The sequence below is a fragment of the Scleropages formosus genome, chromosome 7 (genome assembly GCF_900964775.1).
Source record: "Scleropages formosus chromosome 7, fSclFor1.1, whole genome shotgun sequence".
Classification (NCBI taxonomy): domain Eukaryota; kingdom Metazoa; phylum Chordata; class Actinopteri; order Osteoglossiformes; family Osteoglossidae; genus Scleropages; species Scleropages formosus.
Window position 1 is genome coordinate 33100132 of NC_041812.1, and position 20819 is coordinate 33120950.

The window sequence follows — 20819 nt, forward strand, 5'->3', positions numbered from 1 at the left end:
AAGAATTAGTGTCAGTCTTTTCTTTTCTTTCTTGCAGTTAGTTTTATATTTTCATTTACAGGATAAAATTTAGGAGGGGTGTCATACATTAATGTTGTTTTCACGTTAGCTGTTCTGTTCATGTGCTCCTTTATACATGCTGCATCCTTCACTTTCATATTTGTAGTTGATACGGTTAAACCTAGTTCCCGTGCTATAGACAATAATCTTTATCCATCTTCTTACTTATTATTTTCAGTTTCATCTCCGAATTGATTGCTGTACGCTTGCGAGATGGTTCTCGTTTTACAAATACACGTTTACCACCAGGCATTGTGAAAAATGAAGTAGGTAAAAAATATCCGAAAAAGCACTACACTAACAAGAGGAGATACATTCACAGCTCAAAACATGATGGAACTGGAAAGATGTACCTTCCTGCCCTGTACCTTGTACCTTCCTGACTACACCAACTTGCACTTAACATATTTCAGATATTTGCATAAGTGCAATCTGTAAATAATGTGTATGCCAGGAATTTTTTTATGTAAATCTGAATTTAGGTAAATCATGTTTACATAAATACAAGTATGTCTAAGTGCTTAGACAAGCAGCAGTGAAAATGCTCATGTATTTCTGAAGGAGGATTTACAAACTGCTTTCATTCAAAATTTTGGTATAGGCTCTTGGGTTTTGATATGAAAGTTTAGATATTCAGAATAAAAAATCTGAATAAAAAGTTAATCACACACACTGTCTACAACCGCTTGTCCCAAGCCGGAGGTCGCGGCAAGCCGGAGCCTAACCCAGCAACACAGGGAGCAAGGATGTGGGGGGGAGGCGACACACCCCAGTCCATCCCAAGGTACCCCAAGCAGGACTCAAACCCCAGGCCTGCTACACAGGCCAAACCTGCTGCACCCCCCTTAATAAATTAATAAATAAACAAATTTATCCAAAGGATGTCCAAAAAAATAGAGTGGCGCACCGTGGGATGTGAACAAAAGTTCGACCATGTCTGTTAGTCATGTTGTTAGTGTCATTTAATTAAATGATTGTCGAGACCGCAGAGGAATTAGCAGGAAAAGTTAAGAGTATGGCTTCCTGGGTATGTATTTGCATTTTAGCAGCAACACAGTTCAGAAAGTTGTTCACAATACATTTGACATAACTCTATGGATCCTTGTTTCTTGCTCATCTTGGGGAGAACTGACCAATTAAAAACAAAAGTGGGAAATACCCCAGAGCAGTACGCGTGTAAATGTGTTTTGTATCGATCTGAAATCAAGAGTTTACTTGATTTAGTTATTTAGTAAGGTATTTTACAGTATTCTAGTGATATTTAAGGAAATTTCTTTGGGATTTTTTGGGCTGGGAAAACAGTATAAACAGTATAAATTCTTCCCGATTTTTGTGTCCAAAATTTCTATAGAAACAGTCTATATATCTGGACTGTTTTGAGGAACTTCATGATTCATTTTGTAAATCAAGGAATGTTTGTACTTTCAGAATGGTGTTATGTCAAGATGAATTTTAATGTGTATTTTTTAAGGCCAAGTTGAAAGCACAAGAAATACACACACATTCCTGAACTGCTTGTCCCATACGGGGTCGTGGGGAACTGGAGCCTAACCCGGCAACTCAGGGCGTAAGGCTGGAGGGAGAGGGGACACACCCAGGACGGGACACCAGTCCATCACAAGGCACCCCAAGCGGGACTCAAACCCCAGACCCACTGGAGAGCAGGACCCGGTCCAACCCACTGCGCCACTGCGCCCCCCCCCTAAGAAATACATTTTTATAATTTCAATGGTGGCTTAAATTACTTATTATAAAAAAAAAAGATGGCATGTCTTCAACTTTTAATAACCAGACACATATTAAAAATCTTTTACGTTTAGCTGACACTTTTCTCCAAAGCAACTAAAAATGACTTTATTTATACATCTTATTTTTACTTTTAAGGTAAGTATCTTGCTCAAGGTTATTGTATCTAGAGGTTGGATTTGAACCTGCAAACCTTTGGGTCTAAATGCAGCCCTGCTAACCACTGCATCTCAAGTTTATATTATATTATTTATTCTAAATTTTCTTCTAAATTTCAACAAACTAGATTCAACCACAGGTATGCATTTAATAGTATTTTCTTTAGGGGGTGCAGTGGTGCAGTGGGTTGGACCGCAGTCCTGCTCTCCAGTGGGTCTGGGGTTCAAGTCCCGCTTGGGGTACCTTGTGACGGACTGGCGTCCCATCCTGGGTGTATCCCCTCCCCTTCCGGCCTTACACCCTGTGTTGCTGGGTAGGCTCCGGTTCCCTGCGACCCTGTATGGGATGAGCAGTTCTAAAAGTGTGTGTGTGTGTGTGTGTGTGTGTGTGTGGTATTTTCTTTAAATTAAAATGTAAATTAGGGGTGTGTATTTTTTGCCCCCGTTTCATGCAGTGTGGGCCACAAAAATATATGTAAAATTATTAATTACTAAAGTATTAATTATACCATCTCTAAATAGTATTGAAGCACATGATGCTACAGTCATAGTTAGACACACACTTGAATACACACTGCACTGCACACAGATACAGCCCCAAAGGCAGTTTAAAGTGATTTTTAATAGTAACTAGACTATATGCATATTGTGTATCATTGTCAGAGGATGCAAAGGAGGCTGGACCCAAGTGCAGGATCGTTTATTCAGTACCGAAGGACTAGGTTGGTTCTTGTGGTCTGGGATGACGAATGGGCAGTCGATCAATGAACTGGACAGAGGCGAGGATCCAATGTCGTAGCCTCGGGATGAGGCAAGTGGTTGTAACCAAGGAGTCACAGAGAAGGACTAGGGGGCGATGAGGAACAAGACCTGAGATGAGCAACGAGAAGTGGGGGGGTTTGAGAGCACAGAGGGGACAGTTGTCTTAAGTGAGATTCTGCAACTGGGAAGTGGTGGAGTGGTGCTCTTTATAACCAGTTGCTCTAATTACAGTCAGGTGCTTCTGGTTGAGGTGCCCACGTGGTCATGACAGTCATATTGTTATGTTTATGAGGTTCATAGGATATGGAATGTTAACTGTAAAATACACACATTTTGGCATTTGAATTGCTGTAAAATTTTTTTTTTAGCCTGTCATCGTGCGAAAAACTTGACAACTGGATTGTGCAGCACTTGCCACAGTTTAGATGCTTAGACACTCATCAATGGATTGCAGCTTTTACATAACAATACAATCTCAATTATTTATTTCAGCATAAAGTCTTTCAGTATAATTTCTTATACTGGGATTTTGACGTGTGTGTTGCACAGATGTAGTCATATGCAATTTAAAATGTGCTTTTCTTATATAAAGTTATGACCTGTAGCTTGGTTTTTTCAAGTTGGCATGTCCTCTTTAGACTCCTGCTTGTGCTTGTGTCAGCTTGTGCTGGCTGGAGTCAAACTGTGCTCACTGAGCGTAGCCTTTGTCAACATACCAGATGTCTCATTCAATATCACTCATGTTGATCAGGTGGCATTGCACTGCAGAAAATGTTTTTATGTCCCAATAAATAAAATTACTTTGCTTCTGCTCTTTAAACTTTAACTGTGTTCTTTGGAATGGTTCCTAGCTCTTTAAGGGGTTAATGCGTAAAGAATCAGAATGAACTTCATAAAGGAGCTTTTTCTGGAACCACTCAAGATAGAAGCTGTTTTGTCTTTTGGGTTTCCAGTTTAAAAATACTAAAGTTTTCTGGTAAATTCTTTAAATTATCTTGCTTTGTTTTGCTCTCACCCCCTTCAAATTTGGCCATGTTTAGTGCCCCCTCAATTGTCAATACTCTTACTTGTGTCCAAGAACACTAAGTTGAAAATAGACATATTAGGTTGCAACCACAGAAAAAATGACTGACGTGCATGAACATAGTGTTTTACATTTTTATTTTTAAACTGATACTAGTAATTATATGATTAGTTTGCTGATGTCCCCTTTATGGTCATCATCACTACTGCTGACATTGACTTTTCATTTTTTGGAAGTTCAAACAGTTATTGAAAAACTTTCTTGTCCGTTTTATTTTTTGCGAGTCAAATTAGTAATATTTAACCTTGGGGACAAATGCTAATAATTCTTTCATACTCTAATTTTTATTTTTGTTTATTGTACAACAACAGTTCTTCAGAGACTTGGACCAGGGAATAGTACATCCGCTTATATTTGACTGAATCAACTCGTAGGTAATGTTGTGGTTTAATCTTTATACCCCCACCCTGACCTTTTGAAATGCTTATCCGTTTTTCCCATATTCATCTAATCAGTGATTTCTAGGCTCTATGAAATATTCTAAAACAGTATTACCTGCCCATTATGCAAATGTCCAATAGCCTGTCTACCACTTAAGCTTCTAGTTACTGTCATGGCAGGAGGACATTATTCTTACAGCCATTGTTTTGTCACTTATAGGCTGAAGCAGCATGCTTATTTCTCACATCTCACAGTTCAAATGTACTCACTTTTTATTATATTACTTTATTATTTACTAATTTTCACTGTATTATTGATCCCATCTTTTGTCCTCTTTTCCTTTTCTAATTGCTGTGAACTGCATGTTGTTGAGTTCTAGAATACAGAATGCCTATGTAATGTTGTTATCTTCCACAGACCAGAGATAGAGGCTAAAAGGCCTTGGCTAGCTTTTGCTTTAACAACATACTAATAAGTAAGTTTCAGGCAGTATTAAAACATGTAATAGAGCTGGGGGTGAGTTGCAAGCACACAGGACCAGATTAACATCAGCATGACTGTATGTTCTTTTCAAATAAACACAAACATCTGTCATGGATAACACCTGCTGAACTTTTGCACAATAGTAATAAAACCTTTCTAAGCTTCATTATGACTCATCATTGAGACTCCAAATAACCTTGAATTGTCTGAAAAAATTATCTGAAATTCAAACACTCACCATAAATGTGTAGTAACTTTCACCTACGTATATCAGGTGAAAGTTGTGACTGATACTCCCAAAGTTCTAGCTAAACATAAGGTAGTTTCAGAATTTGTCTGTTCTGCTGCGGCTATGTTTTGTACTGTGGCGACATGCCACAGCAGTGGTAAGAACATTGCAATGGGAAATATTTTTGATGTAATTTCAGATGTGTTGCTGTCACTGAGCCAAACATTTGTTCTCCCATTACACACAAGGCTTCTGTGGCTTGATTTATGTCTCATATAACAGGGTTGTGTTCTAGTGTCTTTGGTTTAGCATGTCATCCAAATGGTAAGGAAAAATCATGTAGCAAAGCTGTAGGGATATAATTATAAATAAGCACAACATTCCAGTGGTGTGTTTTCTGACTGCTTGATGTGAAGCAGTGAAATGTGTCTACAAAGATAGACCACATTCATAGCCTCACTGATGAATTGCTAAACACCACTGCTGAGACTCACTGGGTAGATATGAATTACTGCAGGGCAGTACACTAATCACATTGTGTGATTGGCAAATTAATGCCCAGCAATACTGAGACTCACTGACTGACTTGGAATTTACTGCACATCAATAATAGACTTCTTGCCTTCAGTACTACATTTCTGCAGTACTCTGCTGTGACTCCTTGCCTGACTGACAGAGCAGTGCTTGGAAATGCTTAGAGTCACAGGCTGAGTAATACATTACTGTAGAGGAGAAATGAGAGTCAAAGTATGGCTAGTCTGGCATTGCCGAGACTCATGGGCTCGCGTCTGCTCAGCTTATCGCTGAGGAAAGTTAAAGGCTAATACTTCGGTGGATGATAATTGCAAATCACAAAGCATTATAAACAAGCTTAAAACCCCCTGATACATTTTTTTCTCTTTTCTTCTGGTAAATAAGTTAATGTGAATGTAATGTAGTTTCCAGTAGTGGCTGCTTCCAAGGTCACGTTGACTGCTGTCAGTTGTTCCATTCTCACAGCAGCTCTCTAGTTTTGCATGAGCACAGTCTCCACGCCATCATTACACATGCATTTCATTTACTGGATTTGTGAGCCTCACTGCCACGATAAAATCACCTAGTACCTAGCAGCATGCAGCAACAGCCACCCTTTTACTGGTGTGGTGGCAGGACGCCTCTGTGAGGTTCACCACACAGCCTACGAATTGCAGTCTGGAGGCAGTCTGTAGCACGGTCATAGAACTACCTTCCAAACCAACTCCACCATATTACAATTAAGTGAAACCTTTAAGGTTCAAATTCATGTCATACATTTCAGCCAGTTTCTCCACCACCCTCCTCTATTCAATCAGTAGCATATGAATGGAAACATAAAATGTTACACATTTTCATTAGTCACTGACATCATTTTACCCCTCAGCTTCTTGGAGAATTTTGTGCTGATAAAGTAAATAGCAAGAGTCTAAAACATCTCTTGAGTAAATGCAACAGACAGACATGCTTTCCAGACAGCCAGCATTCTTTGATAACTTCTGTAGTCTGGTTTTTTATAGAGGTATGTGCACAGTTCAGAAGAAGAGGATGCCACTGATTTGTTAGTCACCGTAATGGTTTATTGTCAGAAATTTAAATAATGAAGACATCAAGCCATCTCATTTACTTTTGCCTTTAATATCATTATAATGAACTGTAGAGGCTGATGTTAAATAATTCATGTGGTTGTAAATGTGACCTTTGCTGAAGTATTTAGTGGGGCAGGAAAAGTGTTGCAATGACATCACTGCAAAAGGTTGTAACACAAAAAACAGCATTTGAGTTCTAAATGCAACAAAAATATTTACATTTCTATCGAGGGAGTAAGGTACAGAAAAGCTCCTAAGATTAGTAAAACTCATCTTCTTGTGGGAAGCAGGCCTTGAGCTTCAGTTTTAAGATAAATTTACATCACCACACAGTATATAAAGATTTCCTTCTATGAATTCATCAGTTTTCCCATATTATTTTTTTCTGTTTTTACAGCTGCCCAGCATCTGACTAGCACACCCAGGCTGCTGCAACCCATTCATTCAGCTCCTGAAATGGGAAGCTGTGTCAAACCCCATTAGTGGACCAGAAATATACTTTCAAATCAGTTTCAGGATACCCTGAAAACAACACTGAATTCAAGTAGGCCCTATCAGTATCCTTGTTCCAAAGAATATATATTAATGCTAAACATATTAATGCTAAACATCCATCCATCCATCTTCCTCCGCTATCCGGGGCCGGGTCGCGGGGGCAGCAGTCCGAGCAGAGTCCTCCAGACTTCCCTCTCCCCGTACACCTCCTCCAGTTCCCCTGGGGAAACCCCAAGGCGTTCCCAGGCCAGCCGGGAGACATAGTCTCTCCAACGTGTCCTGGGTCTGCCCCGAGGCCTCCTCCCAGTGGGACATGCCCGGAACACCTCACCAGGGAGGCATCCAGGAGGCATCCAAAACAGATGCCCGAGCCACCTCAACTGGCTCCTCTCGATGCGGAGGAGCAGCGGCTCTACTCCGAGCTCCTCCCGGGTGACTGAGCTCCTCACCCTATCCCTAAGGGTGCACCCAGCCACTCTGCGGAGGAAACTCATTTCTGCCGCTTTTATCCGCGATCTCATTCTTTCGGTCATGATCCAGAGTTCATGACCATAGGTGAGGGTAGGAACGTAGATTGACCGGTAAATTGAGAGCTTCGCCGTGTGGTTCAGCTCTCTCTTCACCACAACAGACCGGTACAATGACCGCATTACTGCGGACGCCGCACTGATCCGTCCGTCAACCTGCTGCTCCATTTTTCCCTCACTCGTGAACAAGATCCCGAGATACTTAAACTCCTCCACTTGAGGGAGCGGCTCCCACCTAACCCGGAGGGGGCAATCCACCTTTTTCCGACTGAGAACCATGGCCTCGGATTTGGAGGTGCTGATTCTCATCCCCGCCACTTCGCACTCAGCTGCAAACTTCCCCAGTGCACCCTGCAAGTCTTGATTTGATGAAGCCAACAGGACCACATCGTCCGCAAAAAGCAGAGACGAGATCCTGAGGCCATCAAAACAGACACCCTCCGTTCCCTGGCTGCGCCTAGAAATTCTGTCCATGAAGATAATGAACAGAATTGGTGACAAAGAGCAGCCCTGGCAGAGTCCAACATGCACCGGGAACAGGTCTGACTTACTGCCGGCAATGCGAACCAAGCTCCTGCTCCGGTCATACAGGGAACGAACAGCTCGTAGCAACGAGCCCCGAACCCCATAATCCCGAAGTACCCCCTACAGGATGCCACGAGGGACATGGTCGAATGCCTTCTCCAGGTCCACAAAACACATATGGACTGGTTGGGCAAACTCCCACAAACCCTCCAACACCCTAGTGAGGGTATAGAGCTGGTCCAGTGTTCCACGGCCAGGGCGAAAACCGCATTGCTCCTCCTGTATCCGAGGTTCGACTATCGGTCGGATTCTCCTTTCCAGTACCCTGGCATAGACTTTCCCAGGGAGGCTAAGGAGTGTGATCCCCCTATAGTTGGAACTCAATCTCCGGTCCCCCTTCTTAAAAAGAGGGACCACCACCCTGGTCTGCCAGTCCAACATGCACCGGGAACAGGTCTGAGGTACCGTTCCCGAGCTCCACGCAATGCTGCAGAGGCGTGTCAGCCAAGACAGCCCCACAACATCCAGAGACTTGAGAAACTCGGGGCGGATCTCATCCACCCCCGGAGCCTTGCCACCGAGGAGTTTTTTGACTACCTCAGCAACTTCAGCCAGGGTAATGGACGAGTCCCCCTCCGAGTCCCCGGCCTCAGCTTCCTCTACGGAAGGCGTGTCGGAGGGATTGAGGAGATCCTCAAAGTACTCCTTCCACCCCCCGACGACATCCTCAGTTGAGGTCAGCAGCGCACCACTTCCACTGTAAACAGTGTTGGCGGAACACTGCTTCCCCCCTCTGAGTCGCCGGACGGTTTGCCAGAATCTCTTTGAGGCTGACCGAAAGTCTTCCTCCATGGCCTCACCGAACTCCTCCCAGGCCCGAGTTTTTGCCGCGACGACTGCCAGAGCCGCGCTCCGTCTGGCCCGCCGGTACCCGTCAACTGCTTCAGGAGTCCCATGAGCCAGCCAGGCCCGATAGAACTCCTTCTTCAGCTTGACGGCATCCCTTACCTCCGGTGTCCACCACCGTGTTCGGGGATTGCCGCCGCGACAGGCGCCGGAGACCTTATGGCCGCAGCTCCGAACCGCCGCCCTGACAATGGAGGCGTGGAACATAGTCCATTCAGACTCAATGTCCCCCACCTCCCTCGGGACCTGGTTGAAGCTCTGTCGGAGGTGGGAGTTGAAGACCTCTCTGACAGGGGCCTCCGCCAAACGTTCCCAACAGACCCTCACTATGCGTTTGGTCCTGCCAGGTCTGTCCAGCTTTTTCCCCCGCCATCGAATCCAACTCACCACCAGGTGGTGATCAGTTGACAGCTCAGCCCCTCTCTTCACCCGAGTGTCCAAAACATATGGCCGAAGATCAGAAGAAACGACTACAAAGTCGATCATCGACCTCCGACCTAGGGTGTCCTGGTGCCAAGTGCACTGATGGACACCCTTATGCATGAACATGGTGTTTGTTATGGATAAACCGTGACTAGCACAGAAATCCAATAACAACTCACCGCTCGGGTTCAGATCAGGGAGGCCGGTCCTCCCAATCACGCCCCTCCAGGTGTCACTGTCACTGCCCACGTGGGCATTAAAGTCCCCCAGTAGAACGACAGAGTCCCCAGTGGGAGCGCTTTCCAGCACGCCCTCCAGGGACTCCAAAAAGGCCAGGTACTCTGCACTGCTTCTAGGCGCATAAGCAGAAACGACAGTGAGAGACCGTTCCCTTACCCGACGGCGCAGGGAGATGACCCTCTCATTCACTGGGGTAGACTCCAACACATGGCGGCTTAACTGGGGGGCTAATAATAAGCCCACACCTGCCCGCCGCCTCTCACCCTGAGCAACGCCAGAATAGTGAAGAGTCCACCCTTGGTCGAGAAGAGTGGTTCCAGAACCCAAGCTGTGAGTGGAAGTGAGCCCGACTATATCTAGACGGTATCTCTCAACCTCCCGCACCAGCTCAGGCTCCTTCTCCGCCAGTGAGGTGACATTCCAAGTCCCAAAAACCAGAGTTGGCGCTCGAGGTTTGGGTCGGCCAGGCACTCGGCCCCGACCACTGCCCAAATCACAATGCACCGGCCCCTTACGGTCTCTCTGGCAGGTGGTGAGCCCACCGAAGTAATGCTAAACATTAATGCTAATCTGTTAAATATGTCCAGATTAAAACTATGCACTCAACCAACAATTTACCATAATCTTTTCAACAGATGTTAAGATATATGTGCTATATTCAGTTGGGGGAGGGTGTGGTGACACAGTGGGTTTGTCCTGTGCCTGCTCTCTAGTAGGTCTGAGGTTTGAGTCCTGCTTGGGGTGGCTTGTGGCAGACTGGTGTCCCGTCCTGGGTGTTTCCCCTCCCCCTCCAGCCCTACGCCCTGTGTTGCCGGATTAGGCTCTGGCTCACTGTGACCCTGTTTGGGACAAGTGGTTTCAGTCAGTGTGTGTGTTTGTATTCGGTCATCTCCATGGTAACTAAGTAATCAGTGTAACTGCAAATATGGGACACAATTATTTAAGGAATTTTTTAAAAATACGTACACACACACACACACACACACACACACACACACACACACACACACACACAGTCTGAAGCTGCTTGTCCTGAGTGAGGTCATGGTTGAGCCAGGGCCTAGCCTGGCAGTGCGGGGTGCAGGACACAGGGCTGAGGGGGAGGACATGCCCTGGATGGGATGCCAGTCTGCTGCAGGGCACCCCAAGCAGGACTCAAACCCCAGACCTACCAGAGAGCAGGCACAGGCCAAACCCACTGCACCACCATAGCCCCTCTTGAAAAATACATTCTAAGCCAAATAAATTCTGGAATTTCACAAAAACCAAAGAACCATTCTGTGGTTTATATTATTTATCAGTTATTGTTTGTTGTGGCTTAATGGGGTATTAAGAAAAGGATTATTTTAGTATAGTTAAAGATGGTGAATGTTCTTCAGTGTTTAGAGGTGGATAGACTGGCTCTTAGCATTAGGGGTTTTCACAGGACAGCCAGTCACTTTATGAATTTGTGTCATTGTGATGATTCAGTGATACAATCCCACAGTCCTCCAGCTGGTGTTCCATTGTAAAAAGCAGCTGGTTTGAGTTTGAAGACTGACTTCATACTAGAAAAAGGCACTTATGCTGCAAAGTATGTGGGCAGTTGTGGACTCTAGTGCAGCTTCATTCTGCATGCATAGTGTGGATTGGTCCTTGACAACAATTCTACCTTGAAAACCATAGTGTAACTGAGTGTGTGCCATGACCATGCCTGCACTTCAGTGAGAAGTACCGTGCTGTAATCAGAGCAGCCACTTCCCAGCTGTGGAATTTGACTTGAGACATCTGTCACCTTTGCACTCTCAAACCCCCCACATAGCGTTTCTCATGCCATGTCCTGTTCCTCCTCATCTCCTAGTCTTGCTCCACACCTCCTTGGTTACAACCGCTCGTCTTGTCCCTCGACCACAACATTGGATCCTCCCCTCTGCCCAGTTTGCCAGTCGACCGACCATTCGCCCGTCCCTGACAATGAGAAGCAGCCTAGTCCGAATAAATGACCCTGCACTTGGGTCCAGCCTCCTCCATGTCCTCTCTTTGGCCTGACAGAAGGATGCTTCAGTGTGAAATGGTATTTGTATTCAGATGTATCTGTCAAACAGTCTGGTTTCTCACCATGACAAGTTGTTATTTATTTATTGAATTAGACACATCTGTATCAATTCATGAACATAAATTTTCTCACTTTTTACTAATCCTAGGAGCTTTTCCATACCTTACTCCCTCGATAGAAATGTAAATATTTTTGTTGCATTTAGAACTCAAATGCTGTTTTTTTGTGTTACAACCTTTTGCAGTGATGCCGTTATTTTGTTCTCTTAAAGCAAATGAATATGATTAAATTAGATGTCAAATTTGTGATTTGCTTAGTTTTGTGAAAAATTGTGTTCCATAACTAAAGCATCTCAACAGTTAAACATTACTGGATTATTACGGAAAGCGGTCATAGCTTTGTATGCAACTCCCACTGAACTGTGATTTAAGTTTTCCAGTGACAGATGTTTCTATAACAAGATGTTTCTATTCATTGCTTTATTCTGTCTTCAGACACATAGCTGGAGATGTGCAATTGTTAACTGAGTATACGTCAGTGCCGACAGCATGAGTGCAGGTTGGATCCGCATTGCCTTGCCGAGTGGGGACTTAGTCAGTTCTGGCTCCAGCAGTATGAATGAGTCTTTGCGTGGTATACAGAGGTCCACTCTTCTTTGCCTGCTATGAAACACGAGAGAAGGAAGTCACTGGTAGACCCAAATTATTTTTTTACCCCATGGCAGGAATGGCCATATCGGGTGCTTTTTTAATATGTTTAAAGGAGTAAAAAAGCCCCAGTTTTCAATGAATAGATGAATAACAAGGATAGTGAAAAAAATCATGCAACAACATATGCAGCCCTGCTTCCTCCCCAGCCCATTTGTAATAATCTGTGTGCAAAGAAGAATATCCCACCTGATCCAGTAATTATTGCAATGTGTTCTGATTTCTTTAACGGCATCAGAACTGTTTCTCAGTTTCCCCAAGAATCTGAAGTCGCCATACTTCTGTGTGCAAAAATAACCGGACAAGCATGGCTTTGAGTTTAATATCAAAAGACAGAATGAAATGGAATTGTGTGGAAAGATACAGCCAAGGTATGATGGGCCAACATGGTCAGGAATGATAACTTGATCTGGAAGACTGGAGTCTGGGGTAAAGAGAGTTTACAAGTGTCTGCAGGTAAACAAATGTGACAAATTTCCAAATTGCAACCACAGTACTGAACTACTGTATTGTCAAATATAATCATTTACATTTATTAATTTAGCTGTTGCTTTTCTTTAAAGCAACTTACAGTGTTAGTCTACCTAGAATTAATTACCCATTTGTACAGCTGTGTAATTTCTGCTAGAGCAATTTAGGGTAAGCAAGGGCTCAAGGGAACAGCCCGAGCTGAGATTCAAACCTGTGACCTTTTGGGACCAAAGGCAGCAGTTGTAACCATTACACTTCCCGCTGCCCCAATCAAAATGTAATGTACAACATCTCTACATACAACATCAACATTTTAGTCACAAAAAGTGCCACAATAACAGCAATTGCATTAAAACACTGAAACTGTGCACAGACTCACTATGTATTTTGTTGCAAAATCACCAATCACAGTGCTAAATGTAACCACAGCTTCAAAACAAAAGCAGTATCCCCAGTCACAAACACAACACCAAAATGCTCCAATCTCCATTACAGCTAAATTGTGGAGAATTTCATGAACTGTGTTTTAGTATGTATGACAGGCATATTTTGATACATTATACAGTGTTTGAATAGTGCCCTCCTGAAATGGGGGTGGGGGGTGGGGGGGAGGCTGAATTAAGGTCTGTGCTCAGGATGGAGCGGACTGAATTCCCCTTTTTTTTTGACTGTGGGAGCCAGGGAGAGCAGGAAGTGGCCGTAAGGCGATCCAGTCGACAGCACAGAGCTCCTTTTCAGCAGCCCCCCCTTCCATGGAGTGGCATGCCAGGCAGCCGCTAGCCGGATAAACACTGCCGACACACACCTGGGACTCTTCGGCATGTGGAAGGTTGCACAGGGCAGTGCCGCCCTTATTTAATCTTAGCCACTCACTCATGGATTAGCCATGGATGTTCTATTTTTGATTTACAATCAGTTCTGTGCTGAAAGATGGCTGTCTGGATAAGGAGATTGTTTAATCAGCGGTTAAATTTATGTGTTTGGGTGTTCTCTGGTGCTGAGTTATTATACCTTTGTCCATGATACTCCACTGTGTATACTCTGAGTACAGTTTTGAGCAGTTTACACTTAGTTTTTACTTTTGATTCACAACTGAGAGCCGCTGTTGTGCTGGTAGTAACCAGAATCTGATCGGCTATGAGACTGGTACATGAGTCATAGTCCTCTGAAATTATATGACACACAGGGAACACAGAAAAATATAAGGTTTCTTAATTTCAGGCCCAAAAACCAAGAGAGTCATTCAGTAGAGTTGAAGAAAGGAAATAGAACAACTGCTTTTGTTTCTTGCATGACATTTGTTATGCAGACAGTTTCTGAAATACCATATTGTCTGACTATGTAATATATTTAGAAATGGCAGAGTTGTAATTAGGTCATTGGGATATGTCCTGTACAATTATAAATAAGGACGCAGAGGGGAAAAATGTGGTACAAAGTGGCTGATACATTCTGTACCCGGAATTCCTATTTTGCAGCTGGCCAGGAGGCTACTAGTTTTGGAATGTGACCCAGATCGTGATAGAATTAGAACGATGAATAACATAAATAACTAACTGCATAGTTGGCTTTTTCCTCTCAGTCGTTTTTTCCAAGTGCTGTGGCTGGCAGTCGGGGCGGGGGGTAACCTTGAGCCCAGGGTCGACAGTGCTGCCCCGCTGCCCCTGTCCCTGTTCTCTAATTTACTCCTCTAAGACCAAAGCAAAAGCACCATTAGATATAAAACACACAAGTGGAAAATGAAAATACTTTCCACAAAAGGAAGACATACAGGAAAAAAGGATTTTTCTAAGTACTGGGCTTCACACAACTCCACATACACTAAAAATAGTCTCAGAGGTTTTCATATTGAAATTGTAATCAAGTATATTTCTGTGGGTATTTTTCAAATTATTTTATAAATTTATAAAAAAATGCATATATATTTATATATGTGTGTGTCATTTTTGATAAAAAACATATCAGTTATCTATATCATTTACTCCACCAGACTCTATTGCTTGGTGTTATCAAAAATGTGGTTCACATAAAGACTGAAAGATGATATTATAGTTCCTGACATTAATTTATAAATATTAATGTAAAGTAGTAATTCAGCTGTTCATTGTGAACTGATTTGAGTTTTATTTACTGCCACCATTCTTCCTGTGTTTATGGATCTTGTCCAACCCTTTAAATTGTAAATTATTATCTGGGATATCATTTTTATTTTCTTTTACTGACTTACAGGCTTGGTTAGCTTCCAAGTCTGAGATGTAGGTATGGAATGTCTTAATTCCCTGATAAAGCAAATGTCAGTTGCTAGGTCAGAGTTGAAGAGTTCAGTCTTCATGGAGGGGACTCCAGCATTCCTGCATACTGACTTTCCTGTGCCACTCCCTGCCCAGGAGAGGAGGTCATACTCCTCCACAGTAGGAAAAAGCCAAGATATAACACATTTTATGGTTATACATGAAACTTTCCTTCATGTACACCATAGGTATCTGTCACAGTTCTGATAAAGAGTTTTAATATGGTAAGACATATGTATATTTGCTATTAGTATACCTTCTCACTCCTCTCCCTTAAAAATCAGCTTTGCTTCAGCTAAATTATTGCTATATAATTACATAGTAATAATTATTAATGCGGGGGGCGTGGTGGCGCAGTGGGTCCTGCTCTCCGGTGGGTCTGGGGTTCGAGTCCTGCTTGGGGTGCCCTGCGATGGACTGGCGTCCCGTCCTGGGTGTGTCCCCTCCCCCTCCAGTCTTACGCCCTGTGTTGCTGGGTTAGGCTCTGGCTCCCCGCGACCCCATATGGGACAAGCGGTTCAGACGGTGTGTGTGTGTGTGTGTGTGTGTGTGTGTGTAATTATTAATGCTATATAATTACTATCTTTCAAGATTAAAACACATAGTCTGATAACAGTATAAAACAGCCCCATTGTTCAAAATGTGAAAGAGTTATGGTTAGGCTTTCCAGTTTGCAAAGGCATGCCATGTTCAAAACCACCAGTTCTGTAAGATAGTTAGGCATAACATCTTTAAATACATAACGTCATTTTTTTTCTGCAATCTCTAGACACATAATCATAACTCTTGCTTTTCGTTCAGTCTTTCATAACAACTAAAATTTCTGTTTTTGAAAAGGATCTAAAAAGCTACTGAAAGTACATAAATGAACAGAAAAAGAACATAGTTGGTGAAACACTTATGGCAATAACAGAGTTGCTTACATATGTGAATTCATATGCAGGTATGTACAGAAAATACTCAGCTTTGTGTTTAACATGTCAACAATCTCAAAACTGAGTTCTCTCTTTTTGTACAGATAATGAATTATAGGCATGACTATTCTTCTGTCTGTAACATCAGGCCTCCTAGAAACTTTAAATTCACAGTTTGAGGTACAATTTGTGGTTGTCTGCTTGGTGGTGCAATGTAAAGCTCTGGCATGAAAGAATCACAAAGGACTGCTAAATGACGTGTACATGTGTGCGTGTGTGGCATCATCCTGGAAACTACCTGGCAAAAACACCGAAGTCCTACAGAAGTCTTGGAATAGTTGGACGGTTGCCAGTCTGTGGTTCCTGTTGTGAATACCTGAGCACTGCTGGAAGGTGGGGGCTGGAAACAGTATGAAATCTCATCTGAGGATCTGAATCATACTGGATTCTGACTGGAAATTTTCTCATTCTTAAAGGCTTAAAGGCAAAGATTCCATAATGTTTGCAGAATACTGTGGGAAGCTATTTGGAAAGAGAGAGTTAAAAAATCCATGGTCAGAAAAAATGTCTAGAGAAAAAGGGAAAGGAAACTCGTTGGGGTGGAGGGTAGGAAGGAGTAAAAACCTCAATATCGTTCTACCCTCACCTGTCTCTTTCAAGGGTGTGGATGGTGTGCAGTACTGACCTAGCCAAATGTTTCCTTAAAAATGCTCTTTACAATGCTTGGATCCCTCTATTTTTAAAATATTTTTACCATAACTAATAAATCCTTATGCACAGCAAAGCTGAAGAGCATTTTGCATGTCCACGACTCAGTTTAAGGACATGGTCTTTCCTACAGCTAGGGATCTCCACTGTTTATGTGCTACTACTAGCATTTAGAAATGTATTAACCTTTATAATCTGGAGGAGCTTATTAATTAGATGTAGGAGATATTTTTTTTTTAAAAGAGGCTAATGTGTACTGCCTTCTGAGTGTTAGGGAACTCTAAATATATTGCCACCTATGTGCAAAGGTTGGTCAGTTAGAGTGAGCTGTTTATATTTCCATCTATGAGTGTGAATTTGTTAGCCTGGGAAAGCTATACTGATATATTGCCACCTGTGCAGGGTTATCGCTGGTAGGGTGAATGGTGGCGACAATTCTATAGGCCCACATCTGGAAATAGCCCTTCAAAATTTCCATAGTAAATAAAATTGTATTATTTTAAAGGGGTGGAGGCAGAGCAATATCCTTGCCGGGGACCCAGAATTCCTAACTGCACTCTGGCACATATGTGTAGGGGTTGTTACCTTGGGAGTGTTATATGTTTCTTTCATTGATATAGAAGGGTTCATTATTTTGAGAGGTCTGTTTGTTCTCCATGGAAAACTTAATGGAGAGCTGTCTGTATTATACCAACGGAGGAAGAAGTCTAGTCATTGTGAGCAACTTGGGTGTTTGGGCGTGTCTCTGAATGGGTGGTTAAGATTAAAGGCTGCACCAACACTCAGCTTGGCGCAGCCTGGCATTAGGGAATGGAGCAGCGTGCATGATGCCAGCCTCGCCCTCTCTGACATGGCCACATCCAAAGAGTTTTTTCCCCCAAATGCAAACATCTTACATCAAGAATCCCATTTCCCATCCCATCATTCAAGAATCCCATTTCTTTTTCTCTACATTACTTCATTGGCTCAAATTTACTAATGTAGCCTAAAAGCATGGTTCAGCCAAAAATATGTTAATGGGTTCATACTCTCTGCCTTCTGGGAAACAAGATGATGCTGGTCTGGCCTGGTGTGGCCTTCTTAGTGTCATGTTGGAGAGGTCATGACCCCCTAAGAAAACAATATAGACCCAGAACCAGTGCCTTAACTTCATCTCCTACTGTCAGGTAATCTACAAGTGCATATTTAACAAGGAAGGTTTTTTTGGAATTCTCCGAGTTTAGAGTTGTTTTTAAAGGTCTACCAAATAACAATATTAGATGTGTGCTTATTTCAGATCATACTGTGACCACCAGCTGCCAGTTTTTATCTAGTATTAGAGTAAACCTTTCTTACACAGAGGTACTTCCTGTGGCCTGTGTCCCAAATACATACAGGGCATGGGGACAGTTTTCTGTCATGTGTTGTGTTTCTGATGGATAGAATGTTTAAAAATAATGATTTGACAATATGCTTGGTGCAGACAGTGTCTGCCTTGTTAGTGTTGTAAAAATTGTGTTGAAATTGACAAATACTCATTTTACCTGAATTTTTTGTGTTATGTTTCAAAGGACTGCAATTTTAGTCACGCTGTAATCTGTCATCAATATGTTGCTGTATATTAATTAACAGCAACATTTTCACCAAATTTGTGTTCATTATGTGTTCAAGCAGTCAGTTTTTTTGTACTCAGAAATAAATAGTATAATAAATAGTGTTTTAGGAACCCTAAAAATGGCTCGCTAAGGAAAACGGATTACTTAAATTTCAGCAGTTCAGATCAAGTGCTCACAGAAAGAGCATGAATTGAAAGGAGCAGCATAGCTTTGAAAGGTAGAGAGGACCCTGGGGCTTCATAAGCTGACAGGTTGGGCTTTGGTACCGCTTCTGAATGGATCCTGTGAGTCCCAGGCTTGTGTCTTCGTTATCAAGCATATAATCGCACCAGCACCACCTAGATACACAGGCACACATCCACACTTGCATTCCAGCAAACACAGGTCTGTGATGTATGGTCCTGTCTGTTGACACAAACCTGATGGACTTAGGTGCTGTCCAGCCCCCACCACAGTGGCTTTACACCCCCTATCCAGCCACTTGTGGGCCGGAAGCACAAACACATGGCTTTTGAAAGCGCTTGAGCTGGAGAGGGGGTGTGACATTTCTCAGCCAAGTCCAAACCTGGCTTCTACAGAGCCACCTTCACAACCTACTGTTGTTTGGCAAAAACCACAGTAGAGTCCAGAACAAGGGAGGAAGGTCTAGAGGAGAGGGATGTTCATTCAGATTTAAGTGGGTCATTGTCACAGTAAAGTTAGATTCTTATGTTATCTTGCCCCTTGATCACCACTGTTTAAGAATAATGGGGATTTGTTTGTCTGAAACAAAAAATAAAATATATTATCAAAATAAATCTATTTACAAATGTTGGGTGGCATGGTGGCACAGCAAGTAGTGCTGCTGTCTCACAGTGCCTGGGTGGTGCTAGAGGATGTGGGTTCTATCCCTGCTCAGTTGGTGTGGAGTTTGCATGTTTTCTCTGTGTCTGTGTGGGTTTCTTCTGGGTGCTCCAGGTTCCCCATAGTGTGACACAGAGAGATTGTGTTCTGATGTATGGATGACTGACCCATTGTAGGTAATACATCTAGCAGTGTAAGTTGCCTTGGTGAATAAGGTGTGTGGGCTGATAATACTACATAGAGTTCATTGGAAGTTGATTTGGAGAGAAGTGTCTGCAAAGTAAATGTAATGTTGGAGTGTTCTATTATAAATTTATTTATTTTTTTTAAATGGATGACTGACCCATTGTAGGTAATACATCTAGCAGTGTAAGTTGCCTTGGTGAATAAGGTGTGTGGGCTGATAATACTACATAGAGTTCATTGGAAGTTGATTTGGAGAGAAGTGTCTGCAAAGTAAATGTAATGTTGGAGTGTTCTATTATAAATTTATTTATTTTTTTTAAATTTCATCCCTCTGGCAAAAGAATGTAACAAGAGGGATGAGAGTGCAATTGCTATAGTAAATAAAAAGTACATAAACACTTGAAGTACTTGAGAAGGATAAAAATTACTGTCACTAGTGAGTCCCCACTTTATCTCGGTTCATATCTAATCATGGTATTGCTTGGTAGTAAAGTGGTCAGAAACTGTCTGAATGCTAATCTAAAGTCTGTTCTTTTCATTCTGCCTCCAAGGCAAATGAGGGTTGGAAAGCATAAACAGTACATTTTTGCTTTCACATTTGGAGCAGATAAGAATAAGCAGCATTCAAGCAAAGCAGTTAGGCGCTCAAATATTTTTCCTTGGTTTAGTTGCTTTCACACTATTTCAGTAGACTCAGGAAAGCAGGCAGGACCTGACACGTGGCTGTGTTTAAGTATCATTATTTCCTTACCAAGTGTGGCTTTTCTCTACTGCTTTGTTATGGTCTTCAACAAAAAAAGTCTTCAACAAAAAAATGATCTTACTTAGTATGATGTATCTGACTGAAACATTCTCTTCATCTCCCTTTTTTATGTTTTTGCTAAGGTAAGTCTAGCCAAGCTATTTTTATAAACATTAAACAAGTCAGCTTGATGGAAGTTAACTGGCCTAAAAAAGTAAGACATTTGCTTGGCACTTTGGGCAGTAAAGCTAGACCAAGGCTGATCAGGCGCATATTTTAGCAATGTGAAGGGCTTTCACCTTTGTTTCCTGACTCCTTAGGCCTATAGGGGCACTATTGAGTCAGGTAAACATTCAGCAGTGCATAAGGACACAGACAAACAACAAACAAAAAGAGGTGATTTTCCAGAGTATGTTAATAAAATCAAATGTTAGCTTTTGGGAAGTGGGGAGTGGTTTGGTAGACTACACAGAAATGGCATTCTGTTGCTAAGTCACAGTTGCACAGTTGCACATTTGCCTCCAAAGTACAGGGCCAAGGTAAACCCTGCAATAACTGATGTCTGTCTGTATGGAATGTCTGCTGAAGGGTGACACTGCTCATAGCTGTATAGTCCTTTTCCACACCTCCAGTTTTCACCAACAACTTGTAACATGGACATTACTACCCCCTAGAGGGCATATTTATCCTTCAGTGTGTACCTGTTA

The 20819-nt window shown here is 42.6% G+C and overlaps 1 protein-coding gene across 6 annotated transcripts in view; it reads left to right on the forward strand.

The window, feature by feature from the left end:
* znf469 (zinc finger protein 469) overlaps window positions 1-20819 on the forward strand; it is a 162604-nt gene that overhangs the window by 125618 nt on the left and 16167 nt on the right. The window contains exon 5 of one of the 6 annotated variants that reach the window (XM_018765036.2): window positions 4122-4184. The exons of the other annotated variants lie outside the window; for them this stretch is intronic. The gene's annotated coding sequence lies outside the window, so the exon portion shown is untranslated. The remainder of the gene's footprint in view (window positions 1-4121; window positions 4185-20819) is intronic. 6 annotated transcript variants of the gene reach the window in all.